Source organism: Eumetopias jubatus, unplaced genomic scaffold (assembly GCF_037043125.1).
Source record: "Eumetopias jubatus isolate StellerSeaLion01/CBP00866 unplaced genomic scaffold, mEumJub1_p1.0 scaffold_4, whole genome shotgun sequence".
Lineage (NCBI taxonomy): Eukaryota > Metazoa > Chordata > Mammalia > Carnivora > Otariidae > Eumetopias > Eumetopias jubatus.
In genome coordinates this window covers 72057690-72073786 of record NW_028274810.1, presented here as the reverse complement: position 1 = coordinate 72073786, position 16097 = coordinate 72057690, and the positions used below count along the sequence as shown (strand labels likewise).

The window sequence follows — 16097 nt, the reverse complement described above, 5'->3', positions numbered from 1 at the left end:
TTGCTGGAGGGTAAGGCTGCAGTGGGTACCTCTCCCCAAAATGGCTCCTTACTTTTCCGTCCTCCAGGGTGAGGGCTTTCATCCCCTTGCCCCCTCCGGGGTCAGCATCGCCTCTCCAACATAAACTCCACAGCGGCACAATCCAAGCCACGCCTGAGACATCATTTTTCTAAAAGCCTAGTAAGGAGTGATGTAACGCAATCCACCATGAGCGACCTTCCTTGTGGCTAGAAGTACAGATAGACCTTTTGCGCAGTAAGACCCATGCACCCGATTCGTTCAAGTTACCTACTCAATAAATCGATTTTGTTGCAGGCGCTGGGCTAGTCGGGTGAAAATTGAAAATTGCAGTTTACTTAAAATGCGCATAGCACAGAGATCCGCACTGCAGCGGTGATAAGTGAGAAAACTCCCATAAGAAAAAAAACCGAGATTCCCCAGTAACACTACACGGTACCGGGTTGTAGAAATGCAAAAAGTACCTGGTTCTGCAGGTTCCAAGGACACCCATTTGAACCACTAGCCCCTGCCACAATCTAAAAGCTTCAAAACAAGTGGTAATGAAACACAGAAAGAACTTTTTTCAGCGAAACCGTCTCAAAGTACCTTGTATTCGTATTAGCCAAGCATTGTAACGGAGAGTTAAAACGACACCAAAAAAAAAATTGTTTCAAAACTACTCACGCAGAATAAATTAACTTTCAGTTCGTACTACTGCAATCTACTGAAAATTCAATTTGTAAGTAAAATATCGACTGAGAAAACCTTTCCGCCTTAAGGCTACAAATTTAGGAAAACTGTTAAGAAAGCATGTTTTAGCACAATTACCAACAAGAGACCATAAAGCAATTAGAAATAAGAGCGAAATCTTTTTTTTAACACACCTTGACAAGCCCTGCAAGCGCAAGGCCTCAAAAAATTGGGTAAACACTCAGAATTGTTCCTCTCCACGGAAATCTTTAGTAAAAGGCGAAAGATTTATACGATCTGAAGAGAAACCAGAGTATGGTTTAGGATTTCGCTCACACAGCCCACGGGTAACTGTCACTCCTAGAACAGCAATGGTAGTTACTTATCCAAAAGAGCCAGTGACTTCTGTCTTTATCTCAGGCAATTCTGTGATGGCAATCTGATTTCTGGGGAGGGAAGAAAAGTTGAAAGAAAAAGAAAAATCTAGCCGTTTTTAGAAAATTAATACCCTGTGTGCAATGCATTGTGGGTATGTAAATGAAGCTTAGTCACCAGCCTCCGGTTGCCGTAAATTCCTTAGTTCGTTTTCCTGCTAGGCCTAGAGCCACCACCAGGGGGCAGGGCAGAAGCCAGATTTGCAGGGACATAGACGCCTCGTCCAGAGTCTCATTTTATTTTTTTTGTTTTCATTTTGTTTTATAATTGACACTCCAAGGTAAAATTTATCTTGAATAAAAATTAAAATTGAACTTTTTTAAGTCTTGAAAATAATTGTCTTCTTGCATTCATTTAACAAAAATATATTGAACACTGTGTCAAACCCTGTGCTGGGCTTCAGGAATGTGTGGTGAGCACAGATAACAGAATGTTCAGTGACACATGGGCCAAACATGAAAGGATTCATCAAAGTAGGGTGGTGAGGGCATTCAGGGCAGCACCATAAGCAGAATGAGCCGGGGTAGTGAAAGGGCAAGTGGCCCAGATTTTTTTTTAATTTTTTTATTGTTATGTTAATCACCATATATTACATAAGGCCCAGATTTTGACGGGCCTTCAATGCCAAGCAAAGAGCTTCAACTTACCATGAGGGCAATGGGGAGCAATTGAAACTCTTTAAAGGACAATAGGATCAGATTAGTGGTTTAAAGCAGCATCAGCATCACCTGGTGTTATTGGTGTTATGAGTTGAATTGTGCCTCCCCAAATTCATTTGTTGAAGTCTTTATTCCCAGTATCTCAGAATGTGACTTTATTTGGAAATAGCGTCATTCCAGGTGTAATTAGTTAAGTTGAGGCTTCCAGAACTCTGAGACAATTCATTTCTGTGATTTAAACCACCCAGTCTGTGGTGCTTTGTTATGGAACTCTAGAAAATATACCTGGGGGGGCGCCTGGGTGGCTCAGTTGGTTAAGCGGCTGCCTTCGGCTCAGGTCATGATCCTGGAGTCCCGGGATCGAGTCCCGCATCGGGCTCCCTGCTCAGCGGGGAGCCTGCTTCTCCCTCTGACCCTCTTCCCTCTCGTGCTCTCTGTCTCTCATTCTCTCTCTCTCAAATAAATAAATAAATAAATCTTTAAAAATATATATATACCTGGGTACTTGTTAGAAATGCAAATGATCAGCCCTCATCCCAGGCCTACAGTCAAAAACCGGGGGAAGGGGGACCCAAGTGTCTGGGTTAACAATCCTCGGGTGATTCTGATGCAGGCTAAATTGAGAACCACTGAACAGCCGCGGCTGCGGCTCAGATTTGGAGATTATAGCGAGCAAGAAGTTGAGAGACAATTTAGGACACGAAGCAGTAAAGCCAGAGAGAAATGATGGCCCAGACTGCCCAAGGAACGAGTGCAAGGTGAGGAGAGGCAAACCACTCGGAGAGATCCCTAAAAAACAATGGCAGGGGGCGCCTGGGTGGCTCAGTCGGTTTAAGCGTCCGCCTTCGGTTCAGGTCAAGATCCCAGCGTCCTGGGATCGGGTCCTACATTGGGCTCCTTGCTCAGCAGTGAGTCTGTTTCTCCCTCTCCATCTGCCCCTCCACTTGCTCGCTCGCCTTCTCTCACTCTCTCTCTCAAACAAGTAAATAAAATCTAAAAACAAAAAACAGTAGCCTACAGGAGCCCCTCGGCAGGAGCACATGCAATTAACTAGGAAGGTTGGCGGAAAACCAGGAGAGTGAACCAAACCGAAACCAAGGGCAGGAAAGACGTTTCAGGAAGGGAGTGGTCAGTTGTGTCCAATGCGGGAGATGGGGCGGCCAGGTCCGTGGGCTTCAGCAGCGCCGCAGTTGCCGGGGACCTGGCCAGAGCGGTTTCCAGAGAGTGGGGCGCGGCGGCAGCCGGGCTGCGGGGAGCTGGCGGGGAGCGGAGGTCAGGAAGCGGGCGGTGCGGGCAACTCTCCTGAGAAGGCTGGCCATGAAAAATCAGAAAGACCAACAGACCGTTTCTGGAAAGGCGGGAGATCGAAGGCTAGCCCTCCGCCTCCCCCGTTTAAGGTTAGCATCTCGCCGAAGAGAATGGAGCCGGTCGGGGGACCGAGGGAAGAAGGGCCAGGAGACTGGAATTAAACGGTGCGGGGTGGGGTGGGGGGCGAGGGTGGTGGTCCATCTTGGGTGCGAGGGAGGCCCCGGACTCCGACTCTGTGACTCCGGCGACAGGTGGGCGGAGGCGTGCGGGTAAACCCCACCGTGGTGACCGGCCGCGGAGCTGCCCCCCCGCCCCGGGCGGCGCTGCAGCCCTCCAGCCTCCCCTACCTCTCTGCAGCCGGCAAAGCCCCAGCCTTCCACCTTCTCAACATCTCTGTTCCCTGGAGCAGCTGAGCCGTCCCTCCGATGAAAGCCCCACTCCTACTTGACACGTCCCTCGTTGGCTTGGCTTCCCCACGCCCGAGGCCCCGGCCTTTACCTTCTCTCGCGAAACCGTGCCGCACCTTCCCCCGCTCCCCTAGCAGACGACCTCGCCACAGATTCGTCTGAGAAGGCGGAAGCCATTTCCCCTAACTACCCACCCCCCAAAAAACCCGAGCCCCCAGCAGCTGCCGCTCCTCCACTAGGGCTTGTGAGCCACCTCCAAGCCCCTGTAGTCTGCGGGCTTCCACCGGCGGCCCCCTCAGGGGCATCTACTCTCCTCTCTCCGTGGGTCGTCCCTGCAGACCCAGGAGGCTCAGTTTTCTCCCAGCTGGAAAAAAAGGGGAGGAGGGAGAGGAGAGGGAAGGAAATAGCCAGCTCACCCAACCACGTTCTCCTTTTGGAATAGAGTGAACACAACAAAACAACTTCACTCTGTTTTTGTTTCAGGAAAAGTTCTGACGCAAGTCTCTTCCTTAAAAATAGGGCGCCTGGGTGGCTCAGTCGTTAAGCATCTGCCTTCAGCTCGGGCCATGATCCCAGGGTCCTGGGATCGAGCACCGCATTGGGCTCCTTGCTCCGCGGGAAGCCTGCTTCTCCCTCTCCCACTCCGCCTGCTTGTGTTCCCTCTCTCGCTGTGTCTCTCTCTGTCAACTAAATAAATAATACCTTTTTTAAAAAAAAAATTATTTATTTGTTTATTCATGAGAGACAGAGAGAGAAGCAGAGGGAGAAGCAGGCTCCCAAGGAGCAGGGAGCCTGATGCGGGACTCGATCCCAGGACCCTGAAACCATGACCTGAGCCGAAGGCAGACACTTAACCATCTGAGCCACCCAGGCGCCCAAATAAATAATATCTTTAAAAAAAAAAAAACATTGGGCGCCTGGGTGGCTCAGTTGGTTAAGCGACTGCCTTCGGCTCAGGTCATGATCCTGGAGTCCCGGGATCGAGTCCCACATCGGGTTCCCTGCTCAGCAGGGAGTCTGCTTCTCCCTCTGACCCTCTTCCCTCTCATGCTCTCTATCTCTCATTCTCTCTCTCTCAAATAAATAAATAAAATCTTTAAAAAATAATAAAAAAAATAAAAAAAAAACATTTTCCTGGGGGGCCGGGGGGAATGGATGAAATAGGTGATGGGGATTAAGGAGGGCACTTGGTGTGATGAGCACCGGGTGATGTCTGGCAGTGTTGAATCGCTGTATTGTACACCTGAAACTAACATAACAGTTAACTATAGTGGAATTAAAAATAAAACAATGCACTGAAAAGAATAAAAATAATAAAATTGCGTTGTAGGAGTAAGAAAAGGGGCGCCTGGCTGGCTCAGTTGGAGGAGACACGACTCTTGATCTTGGAGTCATGAGTTCCAGCCCCAGGTTGGGTGTAAGATTACTTAAATAAATAAACTTAATAAAAAAAAAATTCCTGCAGCCACAAGAGAAGAAATGGGACTTTTATTCTAAACAAATAGCTTCTACTGAGTTTCACCTTAAAGAACCTTCACTGTGGATGCATTTATATTGACTGGTACAATTTTGACTTAATTTTCACACTAGACTTTTGTTTAAATGACTCATGTAATTAAATAATGCTTCACAAATCTTGAAATTGATTCAAACTTCAGAGACTTCAAGATGTGTTTTTTGGTAGGTGAAATAATTTCTATAGTAAGAGTTCTTACTTTAATCCTTGTCTCTCCTTCCTCACTTCTCATTTTATTTTAAAAAATTGTCATGAGGGGGCGCCTGGGTGGCTCAGTCAGTAAGCATCTGCCTTCGGCTCAGGTCATGGTCCCAGGGTCTTGGGATCAAGCCCTGCATAGGGCTCCCCGCTCCATGGGAGGCCTGCTTCTCTCCCACTCCCCCTGCTTGTGTTCCCTCTCTCGCTGTGTCTCTCTCTGTCAAATAAATAAAATTTAAAAAAAAATTGTCATGAGGTGTGCCTGGGTGGCTCAGTCGGTTAAGCATCAGATTCCTGATTTCAGCTCGGGTCATGATCTCAAGGTTGTGAGATTGAGTCCCAAAATGGGGGACCTGCTTAAGATTCATTCTCTCAAATTAAAAAAAATGTCATGAATTATTTCTAACTCCATAGAAAAGTACAGAGGACAAAAACACACCCAGTACTACAATTTAATAGATATGAACATATCTTCAAATGTGCTTTAGATATGCTTGTAAATGAAAACCTCTTATAGGTTTCCTTCCTCCATTTTGGAGCCTCTGCCCTTCCATCCACCCGTCAAATAAGTTTTTTAAAAAACAACACTACATCTAATAACTTGTGTATATGTTTTTTTCCATATTTGTGGGTTTGTATCTTTTTTTTTTTAAGTAATCTCTACGTCCAACCTGGGCCTTGAACTCACAACCCTGAGATCAAGAGTCACATGCTGAGTTATAGCCTAAGTCCTATCATTGTAGGAGGATTCTGCAGCCACTATATCAACGAGCACAGATGTTTCTCTTTCTTCACATGATGAAGATCAGGGATCTAAACTTATTTGGAAAGCTAGAGAGGCACACTTTGTTTCCATTGGAATGGCAGGGTTTGCAGCAATCGTTGCATATGGATTATATAAATTGAAGAGCTGGGGAAATACTAAAATGTCTGCTCACCTGATCCACATGCGTGTGGCAGCCCAAGGCTTTGTGGTGGAGCAATGACCCTTGGTACGAGCCATTCCGTGTATAAGGAATTCTGGGCAAAGCCTAAACCTTAGAAGAAGAGTAGTTGTTTTGTTGGTGGTGCTTGTTTTAGTTAGGCATCTCATATTGAGTTTGTATGTTTATGCTGAAAATAAATTGTCTGAGTGGGCCAGACAATAACACGGTAATTTAAATTTTGGCTTCCTTTTTTGCGGGCTTGATTTACCTGGTAACCAAATTACTAGTGACCAGTTAACTAGCTAGGTCATTCAGGGGAGTCAAATTAGCACAAAAGAAACACGTCACTTTTAAATGTACTTCATAGTGGTATAATATGCTTCTTCTTAAACCCTTCTGATAAAATCAGTTATAGAGAGGACAATTTGCCAATCCTGAAGTACTCCAGTTGCTTTTGAGGTTATGTAGGAATCCCGTTTAATTTAATTTATTTTCTGCCTGTTTTGCAGACTGATTGAGTACTGCAGTTTTTAGGGCTAGTTGGCTCTTAACCCTTTCAGGACAGTGCATGGAATATAAGCTTCCCCACAACTGAAAATACGTGTATTTAAACCAAACCTAAAAAGCCAATAACAGCTGCTTACAAGTAGTATTTATTTCAGAATCATACTTGTGAACATGAGAATAACTTATTTATGGATCCCAGTTTAGCTTTTTTTGTAATTGCAGAGTTATATTTATGCTGCTGTTGTATTAGATTAATTTTTTTTAAGATTTTATTTATTCAGGGGCGCCTGGGTGGCTCAGATGGTTAAGCGTCTGCCTTCGGCTCAGGTCATGATCCGGGGGTCCTAGGATCGAGCCCCGCATCGGGCTCCCTGCTAGGCAGGGAGCCTGCTTCTCCCTCTGCCTCTGCCTCTCTCTCTCTCTCTCTCTCTCTCTGACTCTCATGAATAAATAAATAAAACATTTAAAAAAAAGATTTTATTTATTTATATGACAGAGAGAGAGCGAGAAAGGGAACACAAGCGGGGGGAGTGGGAGAGGGAGAAGCAGGCTTCCCGCCAAGCAGGGAGCCCGATGCGGGGCTCGATGCAGGGCTCGATCCCAGGACACTGGGATCATGACCTGAGCCGAAAGCAGACACTTAATGACTGAGCCACCCAGGTGCCCCTGTATTAGGTTAATTTTTAAATGTTATCCTGAAATAGAAATGTGTATTTTAAGTACTAATGCAAAGGTAAATGAAAAACACTTCTTTTTTTTAAGATTTTTTTTAAAAATTTATTTATTCATGAAAGAGAGAGAGAGAGAGAGGCAGAGGGAGAAGCAGGCTCCCAAGGAGCAGGGAGCCCAACACGGGACTTGATCCCAGGACTCTGGGATCATGACCTGAGCCGAAGGCAGACGCTTAACCATCTGAGCCACCCAGGCGCTCTGAAAAACACTTCTTAAATGTATGAAGTTTATTTTCTCTGTAAGAATCGTAAATGTTGGGGCTCCTGGGTGGCTCAGTCGTTAAGTGTCTGCCTTCGGCTCGGGTCATGGTCCCAGGGTCCTGGGATCGAGCACTGCATCGGGTTCCCTGCTCAGAGGGAAGCCTGCTTCTCCCTTTCCCACTCCCCCTGCTTGTGTTCCCTCTCTCGCTGTCTCTCTCTCTGTCAAATAAATAAACAAAATCTTTAAAAAAGAAAATCGTAAATGTTAACAAATTACCAATAATTGAAGTGATTAATGATTTATCAGCCAGGTGGTTTGGTTGGACATTATACACAAACTTTGGTATACTCCAGAATGCTTTGTTACACTTCTCAAATTTTGTCTAACCTGAATTTACATTCCATGGTGATAACATGGTAAGTGTAGTGTTAGTAAAGTAAGTGAACACACACAGAAGAGTCACATGCTCTACTGTATGAGCCAGCCAGGTGCCCCGTGAGTATGTATCCGGAGGGTAAATTCCCAGAAGTGAATTGTTGGGGCAAAGAGTAAATGCATTTGTAGTTTTGTTAGATATTGCCAAAATTTCATTTTACACAATGCAATTGTATGCATACAATTGCTTCCTCTAGCAACGTATGAGGATATATCTGTTTCTCCACAGATTTGCTAACAGGATATTGTCAAGTTTTAAAATTTCTACCCATCTAAAATGGTATCTCAGTATAGTTTTAATCTGTATTTCTCTTTTTTATAAATGAAGCCGAGTATGTTTTCATGTTTAAGGTCATTTGTGGATCTATCTTGTACATGTATTTCCTATTTAAATCTTTTGCCCGTTTTTCTGTTGGGTTTTCACTCTTTCTCTTACCCCCTCAATTTTTCTTGGAAACCTGCACTACCATCTCTCAGTCATGCATCACAGAAAGGAAATGCTTCCCTTAATTTTAATATTTTATTTTTTTTAAAGATTTATTTATTTATTTATTTGAGAGAGAGAGAGAATGAAAGATAGAGAGCATGAGAGGGAAGAGGGTCAGAGGGAGAAGCAGACTCCCTGCTAAGCAGGGAGCCCGATGTGGGACTCGATCCCGGGACTCCAGGATCATGACCTGAGCCGAAGGCAGTTGCTTAACCAACTGAGCCACCCAGGCACCCAATTTTAATATTTTAAAGAGCTTGTTATGTATTCAAGGTATTTGTCCTTTATCTGCCATGTAAATCATTAGTAATTTCTCCTAGTTTTCATTTTTGCCAACCAAAAGTGTTTTTTGTGTTTGTCAATCTTTTCTTCTAGATTTCAAGTCATAGTTTAAAAAGCTTTCTTCATACATACTATTTAAAAAATTCAGTCAGGGCGCCTGGGTGGCTCAGATGGTTAAGCAACTGCCTTCGGCTCAGGTCATGATCCTGGAGTCCCGGGATCGAGTCCCACATTGGGCTCCCTGCTCAGCAGGGAGTCTGCTTCTCCCTCTGACCCTCCCCCCTCTCATGCTCTCTCTCTCTCATTCTCTCTCTCTCAAATAAATAAAATCTTTTTAAAAAATAAAATAAATTAAAAAAAATAAAAAATTCAGTCATGTTTTCTGCTACTGCTTCTTGTAGTTTCTTTTTTTCACATTTAAATCACTGGGGTTTTTTTTGTTTTACTTTTTTAGGGAGTCGAGGGGTAGAGCAAGAAAGAGAGAGAGAATCTTAAGCAGGCTCCACACCCAGCATGGAGCCCCATGTGGCTCGATCTCACAACCCTGAGATCATGAGATGAAATCAAGAGCCAGACACTTAACCAACTGAGCCACCCAGGTGCCTTAAATCACTGTTTTGGCTTGAGCTTTATTCTGGTGTATGCTATCAGTTATGGATCCAGTTTTATGTTGCTCCAGATGGCTGAAACTACTGGTATAAGTTAGGAGTTAATTACTCCTGGAAAGTTTGGGAGAATTTATCTGTATCCACTTTAGCTTTGTGCTTTGGAGAAGAAAGATTTTTTATTATCATTTCAATTTCTTTATTGGATAGTGGTCTATTTGAGTTTACTATTTTTTTCTTTTTTTTAAGATTTTTAAAAAATTTGTGGAGTGCCTGAGTGGCTCAGTCGTTAAGCGTCTGCCTTCGGCTCAGGTCATGATCCCAGAGTCCTAGGATCGAGCCCCACATCAGGCTCCAAGCTCAGTGGGAAGCCTGCTTCTCCCTCTCCAACTACCCCTGCTTGTGTTCCCTCTCTCTATGTCTCTCTCTGTCAAATAAATAAAATCTTAAAAAAAATTTTTTTTAATTTATTTGAGAGAGAGAGATCACAAGCAGAGGGGCAGGGGTAGAGGGAGAAGCAGACTCCCCGCTGAGCAGAGAGCCGGATGTAAGACTTGATCCCAGGACCCTGGGATCATGCATGACCTGAGCCGAAGGCAGACACAATCGACTGAACCACCCAGGTGTCTTACTATTTTTTTTTATACGTGTTTTAAAATTTTACATTTTTTTCTAGAATTTTATCGACTTTGTTTAAGTTTTTTAATTTATTGATGTAAAATTGTTTATTTTTAAATAAATATTTTTAAAAGATTTTATTTAACTGAAAGAGAGCATGCACAAGCAGAGGGAGATGGAGAAGGAGGCTCTCCACTGAGCAGGGAGCCCAATGCGGGGCTCGATCCCAGCACCCTGGGATCATGACCTGAGCTGAAGGCAGATGCTTAACGACTGAGCCAGCCAGGTGCACCTAAAATTGTTTATTTAAACATTTTTTTTTAGATCTTATTTATTTATTTGACAGATACAGTGAGAGAGGGAACACAAGCAGGGGGAGTGGGAAAGGGAGCAACAGGCTCCCACAGAGCAGGGAGCCCGATGCGGGGTTCTAGCCCAGGACCCTGAGATCCTGACCTGACCCGAAGGCAGACGCTTAACGACAGAGCCACCCAGGCTCCCCTTAAAGTTTTTAAATGTCTATTTAGATCTTATGCCCATTTTATTTTATTTTTGAGAGAGAGCATGCATGCACATACTTGTGGGGGTGGGAGGTATGCAAAGAGAATCTTAAGCAGGCTCCATGCCCAGCAGGGAGCCTGATGTGGGGCTGGATCTCAGGACCCTGAGATTATAACCCTGAGATAATGACCTGAGCCAAAATCAAATATGGACGCTTAACCGAATGAGCCACCCAGGCACCCCAATCTTATGCCCATTTTAAAATTTATTTAGTTTTTAGTAATATCTACACCCAAACTCACAACCCCGATATGGAGTCACATGCTTTTCTGACCAAGCCACCAGGTGCCCAATTAAAAATATTTTTGTTTGTATTTATTTCCCTTTTTATTCTATATTTTGCTCATTTACCTATTTTTCTTTTCTTTTCTTTTAATCAATCTTACCAGGGTTGTCTAGCTTATTGAGACTTTCAAACAACTAATTTTTTTTTTTTTTAAGTAGGCTTCACGCCCAGCCTGGGGTTGAACTCGTGACCCTCAGATCAAGAGTTGTGTGCTCTACCAACTGAGCCAGCCAAGCAGCCCTCTAAACAACTAAATTTTTTAAAATTCTTTTTTAAATCTCTTTTTCACAGATTTCTGCCTTTTTCCTCCCTCTCTTATTTTTTTGAACCTCAACTTTGTAGCTCTTTCCCAAATTATTGAACAAAGTATCAGGAATGTTTTCAGCTGCAGGTTAAAGAAAACATGAATAAAGATGGCTTAAACAAACAGGTGGGTTTTGTTTTGCTTTGTTTGGTTTTGTATTTACACAAGGAGTCTTGATGGAGGTGGTTGCTGACTTTGATTCAACTGCTCAGCCTCCAAGAACCCTGGGGCTCTTCTCTCCTATTTGGCTGTCCAGAGTGTGTTGGGTTTTTGATCTCATGATTATCAACCTACTTTGTGATCACAAGGCAGCTGACACAACTCCAAACAGAATATCCATGTCCACAGCAAGAAAAAAGAGGATATGTTATGAGCAAACCATAGTCGATGTCATTTCATTCCCTTCTATTAGAAAACAGCATATCCCACCCAGAAGCCCCCCAGAACATTCCTGCTTACATCTCATTGGCCAGGACTGTGTCACATGGCCAGCTCTCATTGCATGGGAATCTAGGAAAGCAAGTTATTTAGTTCTTCCAGGCTCTAATGTAGACATGAGTAAGGAAGCTGGGAATAGCTGTTAGATTAGCCACCAACAGTGTGTGTGTCACAAACAACTGGCTCATTTGTTTTCAGTCTTCCTTGTTTTCTTCATCATTTCCCGATGCCTTTGGGGTGAATCCTCACCCTGATGTTGCTTATTGTTTCATTTTGGCTGTAACCATTCTGCTCTTCAGTCCATGTATGGATTTCAACTATTAAAGTTTTCTCTCTCTTTTTGTTTAAGATTTTATTTATTTATTTGACAGAGAGAGCAAGAGAGAACACAAGCAGGAATAGTGGGAGAGGGAGAAGCAGTCCTGCCGCAGAGCAGGGAGCCCGATGTGGGGCTCGATGTGGGGCTCGATCCTAGGACCCTGGGACCATGACCTGAGCCAAAGGCAGACACTTAATGACTGAGCTACCCAGGAGGCCCTCAACTATTAAAGTTTTCATAACTAGTATTTCCAACTGATTCTTCCTGTTTGTTCCTGCCTTATGTTAACAGTGTCCTCCCTTATTTGTTGAGGATATTTATTAAGCTTATTTTAAACTCAGGTTGAGTAAGTTGGCCTCATCGAATATCAGTTTCTGTTTGTTTTTCTTTTATTGCAAATGTGTTCCCCTTTGAGTTCGTATTACTTTGGGGATGTCAATGAACTTGGCAGGGAAAGGCTAAAGTCCAGACCCTAAGATATGGAGAAGGAGGTAGAGAAGTAATGTTTAAGGTCCCCACTGGTCTAGCTCTACCTAGCCAGGATGGAGTACTGGACGATGCTGCTGGCTTCCTGCCTTGTGCACAGCAATGAGTCATGTAACTATCCACTCAGGGCCCTAAGGAGTGGGGGTAGGGAGGGGTGGGGCAGTGGGGAGCACAACTGAAAACTCTCCCTCAGCCTCACCCTTACTCAGGCACCTGATTCTCTTCCCCTCTGGCTGCCATCACAGTCCCCACAACTGGTCCCAACCAGCCTTCTCATGGATTTCTCAGTTTTTACTTTAGTTTCTCAAATACTCGACCTCTTTTCACTCCTGTTTCTCCTCCTCCACCTTCTTCTTTGTTGCTGTTAAGGAGAAAATTTCAAGCAAACAAAAGTGCAAGGATGTCATTTCCATCACCCAGCACCCATGATCATCACTTCAAGGCCACGATTATTTCCTACATCCCCACCCCACACTGCTGGTCTGCTGGATTATTGGATTATTTTTTTTAGGATTTTTATTTATATGTCAGAGAGAGAGAGAGCACACAAGCAGGGGGAGCAGTAGGCAGAGGGAGAAGCAGGCTCCCCACTGAACAAGGAGCCCGATGTGAGACTCAATCCCAGGACTCTGGGATCATGACCTGAGCCAAAGGCAGATGCTTAACAACTGAGCCACCCAGGCACCCCTGAATTATTTTAAAACAAATCTCAGACTTTCACTTTTTGGCAGAAGAAGCTACCACTATCAATCTAGATTAGTTCACCATCTTATCTGCCCCATTTAGTAATTTCCCCCACCTTTATTATGAACAATTTCATACAGACAATAAAGTTGAAGGATTACTATAGCACCCAGCTATATACCCACCAACCTGATTCAACAGCTCTTAACATTGTGTCATCTTACTTTTAGCTTATTTGTATGTTCTTATAGGGGAAGAAAAATGTTTTTTCTTTCTATCCTTCTAGGTTCTCAACTGGGGCTCTGTAACAAAAGACAGATTAAAAAAGCAGGGGGTAAGGGGCACCTGGGTGGCTCAGTCGTTAAGCGTCTGTCTTCGGCTCAGGTCATGATCCCAGGGTTCTGGGATCAAGCTCCGAATCGGGCTCCCTGCTCAGCAGGAAGCCTGCTTCTCCCTCTCCCACTCTCCTGGCTTGTGTGCCTGCTCTCGCTATCTCTCTCTGTCAAATAAATAAAAAAACTTAAAAAAAAAAAAAGCAGGGGGTGGGGGCACCTGGCTGACTCAGTGTATACAGCATGCGACTCTCAATCTCAAGATCCTGAGTTCAAGCCCCACGCTGGGCATGGAGCCTACTTTAAAAAAAAAAAAAAAAGAGTAACAAGAGAAAAGCAGACAGAAGTTCATTAACGTGTATCTCCTGTATACATGGGAGAATCTTCAGGGCTGAGTAACTCAAAGAGGTGGCTTGAACTTGGGCTTATATAGCATCTTCAACAAAGAATAAATTTGTAGAGAAATAACAGGACAAAGGAAAAAGTTTTTAGGGTCCAAGAACAGGAAACTGTGGGAAGATAAATATATGGGGGGAGACTAATGATTTTTGAGTAAGGTTTGTTTGCAGATTCCTCTGGTGCCATCACTGGGTGGATAAGAGTCTAGAGTCTCCTCCCCAATAAAGGAAAATTTATATTCTGCCTTTAGGCAGAAAGGAAAAGGGTAGAGAGAACTTTTCCTGTATATGCTGCTTCATAATTGGCTTCAACTCAAAATAATTCTTATGTTAAAGAGGCACATTTTAGGGTGACATATCCTGGTTTTCATTATTTTTTCTGAACTATTTGAAAGTTGCAAACATCAGGGGTGCCTGGGTAGCTCAGTCGTTAAGCATCGTCTGCTTTCGGCTCAGGTCATGACCCTAGGGTCCTGGGATTGAGTCCCGCATCTGCTCCCTGCTCCGCGGGAAGGCTGCTTCTCCCTTTCCCATTCCCCCTGCTTGTGTTCCTGTTCTCGCTGTATCTCTCACTGTCAAACAAACAAACAAACAAATAAATAAATAAAATCTTAAAAAAAAAGTTGCAAACATCATGACCCTTTAGCTCTATTTCAGCATGCATCTCCCAAGAATAAGAACATTTCCTCGGGCGCCTGGGTGGCTCAGATGGTTAAGCGTCTGCCTTCGGCTCAGGTCATGATCCCAGGGTCCTGGGATCGAGTCCCGCATCGGGCTCCCTGCTCCTTGGGAGCCTGCTTCTCCCTCTGCTTCTCTCTCTCTGTCTCTCATGAATAAATAAATCTTTAAAAAAAAAAAACATTTTCTCACAATCATATCATTATTATACTTAAGTAAATTAGAAGTAATTCCCTAAAATCTTTCATACCTATTACATATTCAAATTTCCCCAGTTACTCCCAATTTTTTTAAACCATGATCCAATCAAGATACATGATTTGTGTTTGGTTGTCGTTTGTATTATCTTTTAACCTAGAACAGTCTTTGTACTCTTATCTTGGTAGGAAATTTTTGAAGAGACCAGGTTAAATATCTTGTAGTGTCCTGCATTCTAAATTTGCCTTGTTATTCCTCCTGGTGTTGTTCAGTTTGTTCCTCCATCCCCTCCATTTCCTGGAAGCAGGAAGTCAAGTCTAGGGACTAGACTGGATTTAGGTTATACATTTTTGGCATTGTTATCTCCTGGATGATGCTGTGTAGTTCATATTATATCCTATCAGGAGACACATAATGTCACGTCACCCCATAACTGGTTGATGCTAAGTTTGATCAGTCGATTGCAGTAGTGACTGCCACATCATCCATAGGTATGCTTTCCCTTTGTAAACTGTTAATGCAAATTATTTATGGAGCAATACTCTGGCATCCTACAAACATCATGTACTCAGTAACCTTTCACCTACCATCCACTAAATCATTTATTTCATTGGGAGTTGCAGTATAGTTCCAGAATTGTTTTTGTGTTTTTTTTTATTTGTGTCCTTTACTAGAAAAGTTTTTGTTATTTTTGTCCAATTATGTCTGTTCCTTTTTATATATTGCTTTATCTTTTCACAATGTTTTTTTTAAGATTTTATTTTTTTAAGATCTTATTTATTTTTGGGGGGCGCCTGGGTGGCTCAGTCGTTAAGTGTCTGCCTTCAGCTCAGCTCATGATCCCAGAACCCTGGGATCGGGCTCCCTGCTCAGTGGGGAGCCCGCTTCTCCCTCTCCCACTCCCCCTGCTTGTGCTCATGCTCCCTCTCTCTCAAATAAATGAATAAGATCTTTTTAAAAAATTTATTTACTTTTTGATAGAGAAAGACGCAGCGAGAGAGGGAACACAAGCAGGGGGAGTGGGAGAGGAAGAAGCAGGCTTCCTGCCGAGCAGGGAGCCTGATGCGGGGCTCGATCCCAAGACCCTGGGATCATGACCTGAGCTGAAGGCAGATGCCCAACGACTGAGCTACCCAGGTGCCCCTAAGATTTTACTTTTAAGTAATCTCAATACCCAACATTGGGCTCAAATTCACAACCCTGAGACCAAGAGTCATGTGCTCTACCAACTGAGCCAGCTGGCACCCCCACAATGATTTCTTAATTCTTTTTGATATTAAGTATACCAATTTTATTTTATTTATTTTTTAAAGATTTTATTTATTTATTTGACAGAAAGAGACACAGTGAAAGAGGGAACACAAGCAGGGGGAGTGGGAAAGGGAGAAGCAGGCTTCCCGCAGAGCA

The 16097-nt window shown here is 43.7% G+C and overlaps 1 non-coding gene and 1 pseudogene across 1 annotated transcript; one reads left to right on the top strand and one right to left on the bottom strand.

Moving 5' to 3' along the window:
* Positions 1-891: 891 nt before the first annotated feature.
* LOC114224335 (U5 spliceosomal RNA) lies at positions 892-1007 on the bottom strand. Its single transcript, XR_003612352.1, has one exon. It is a non-coding gene; the product is annotated as a U5 spliceosomal RNA (small nuclear RNA).
* Positions 1008-5167: 4160 nt separating this feature from the next.
* Positions 5168-6816, top strand: LOC114224170 (HIG1 domain family member 1A, mitochondrial pseudogene; annotated as a pseudogene).
* Positions 6817-16097: the final 9281 nt, after the last annotated feature.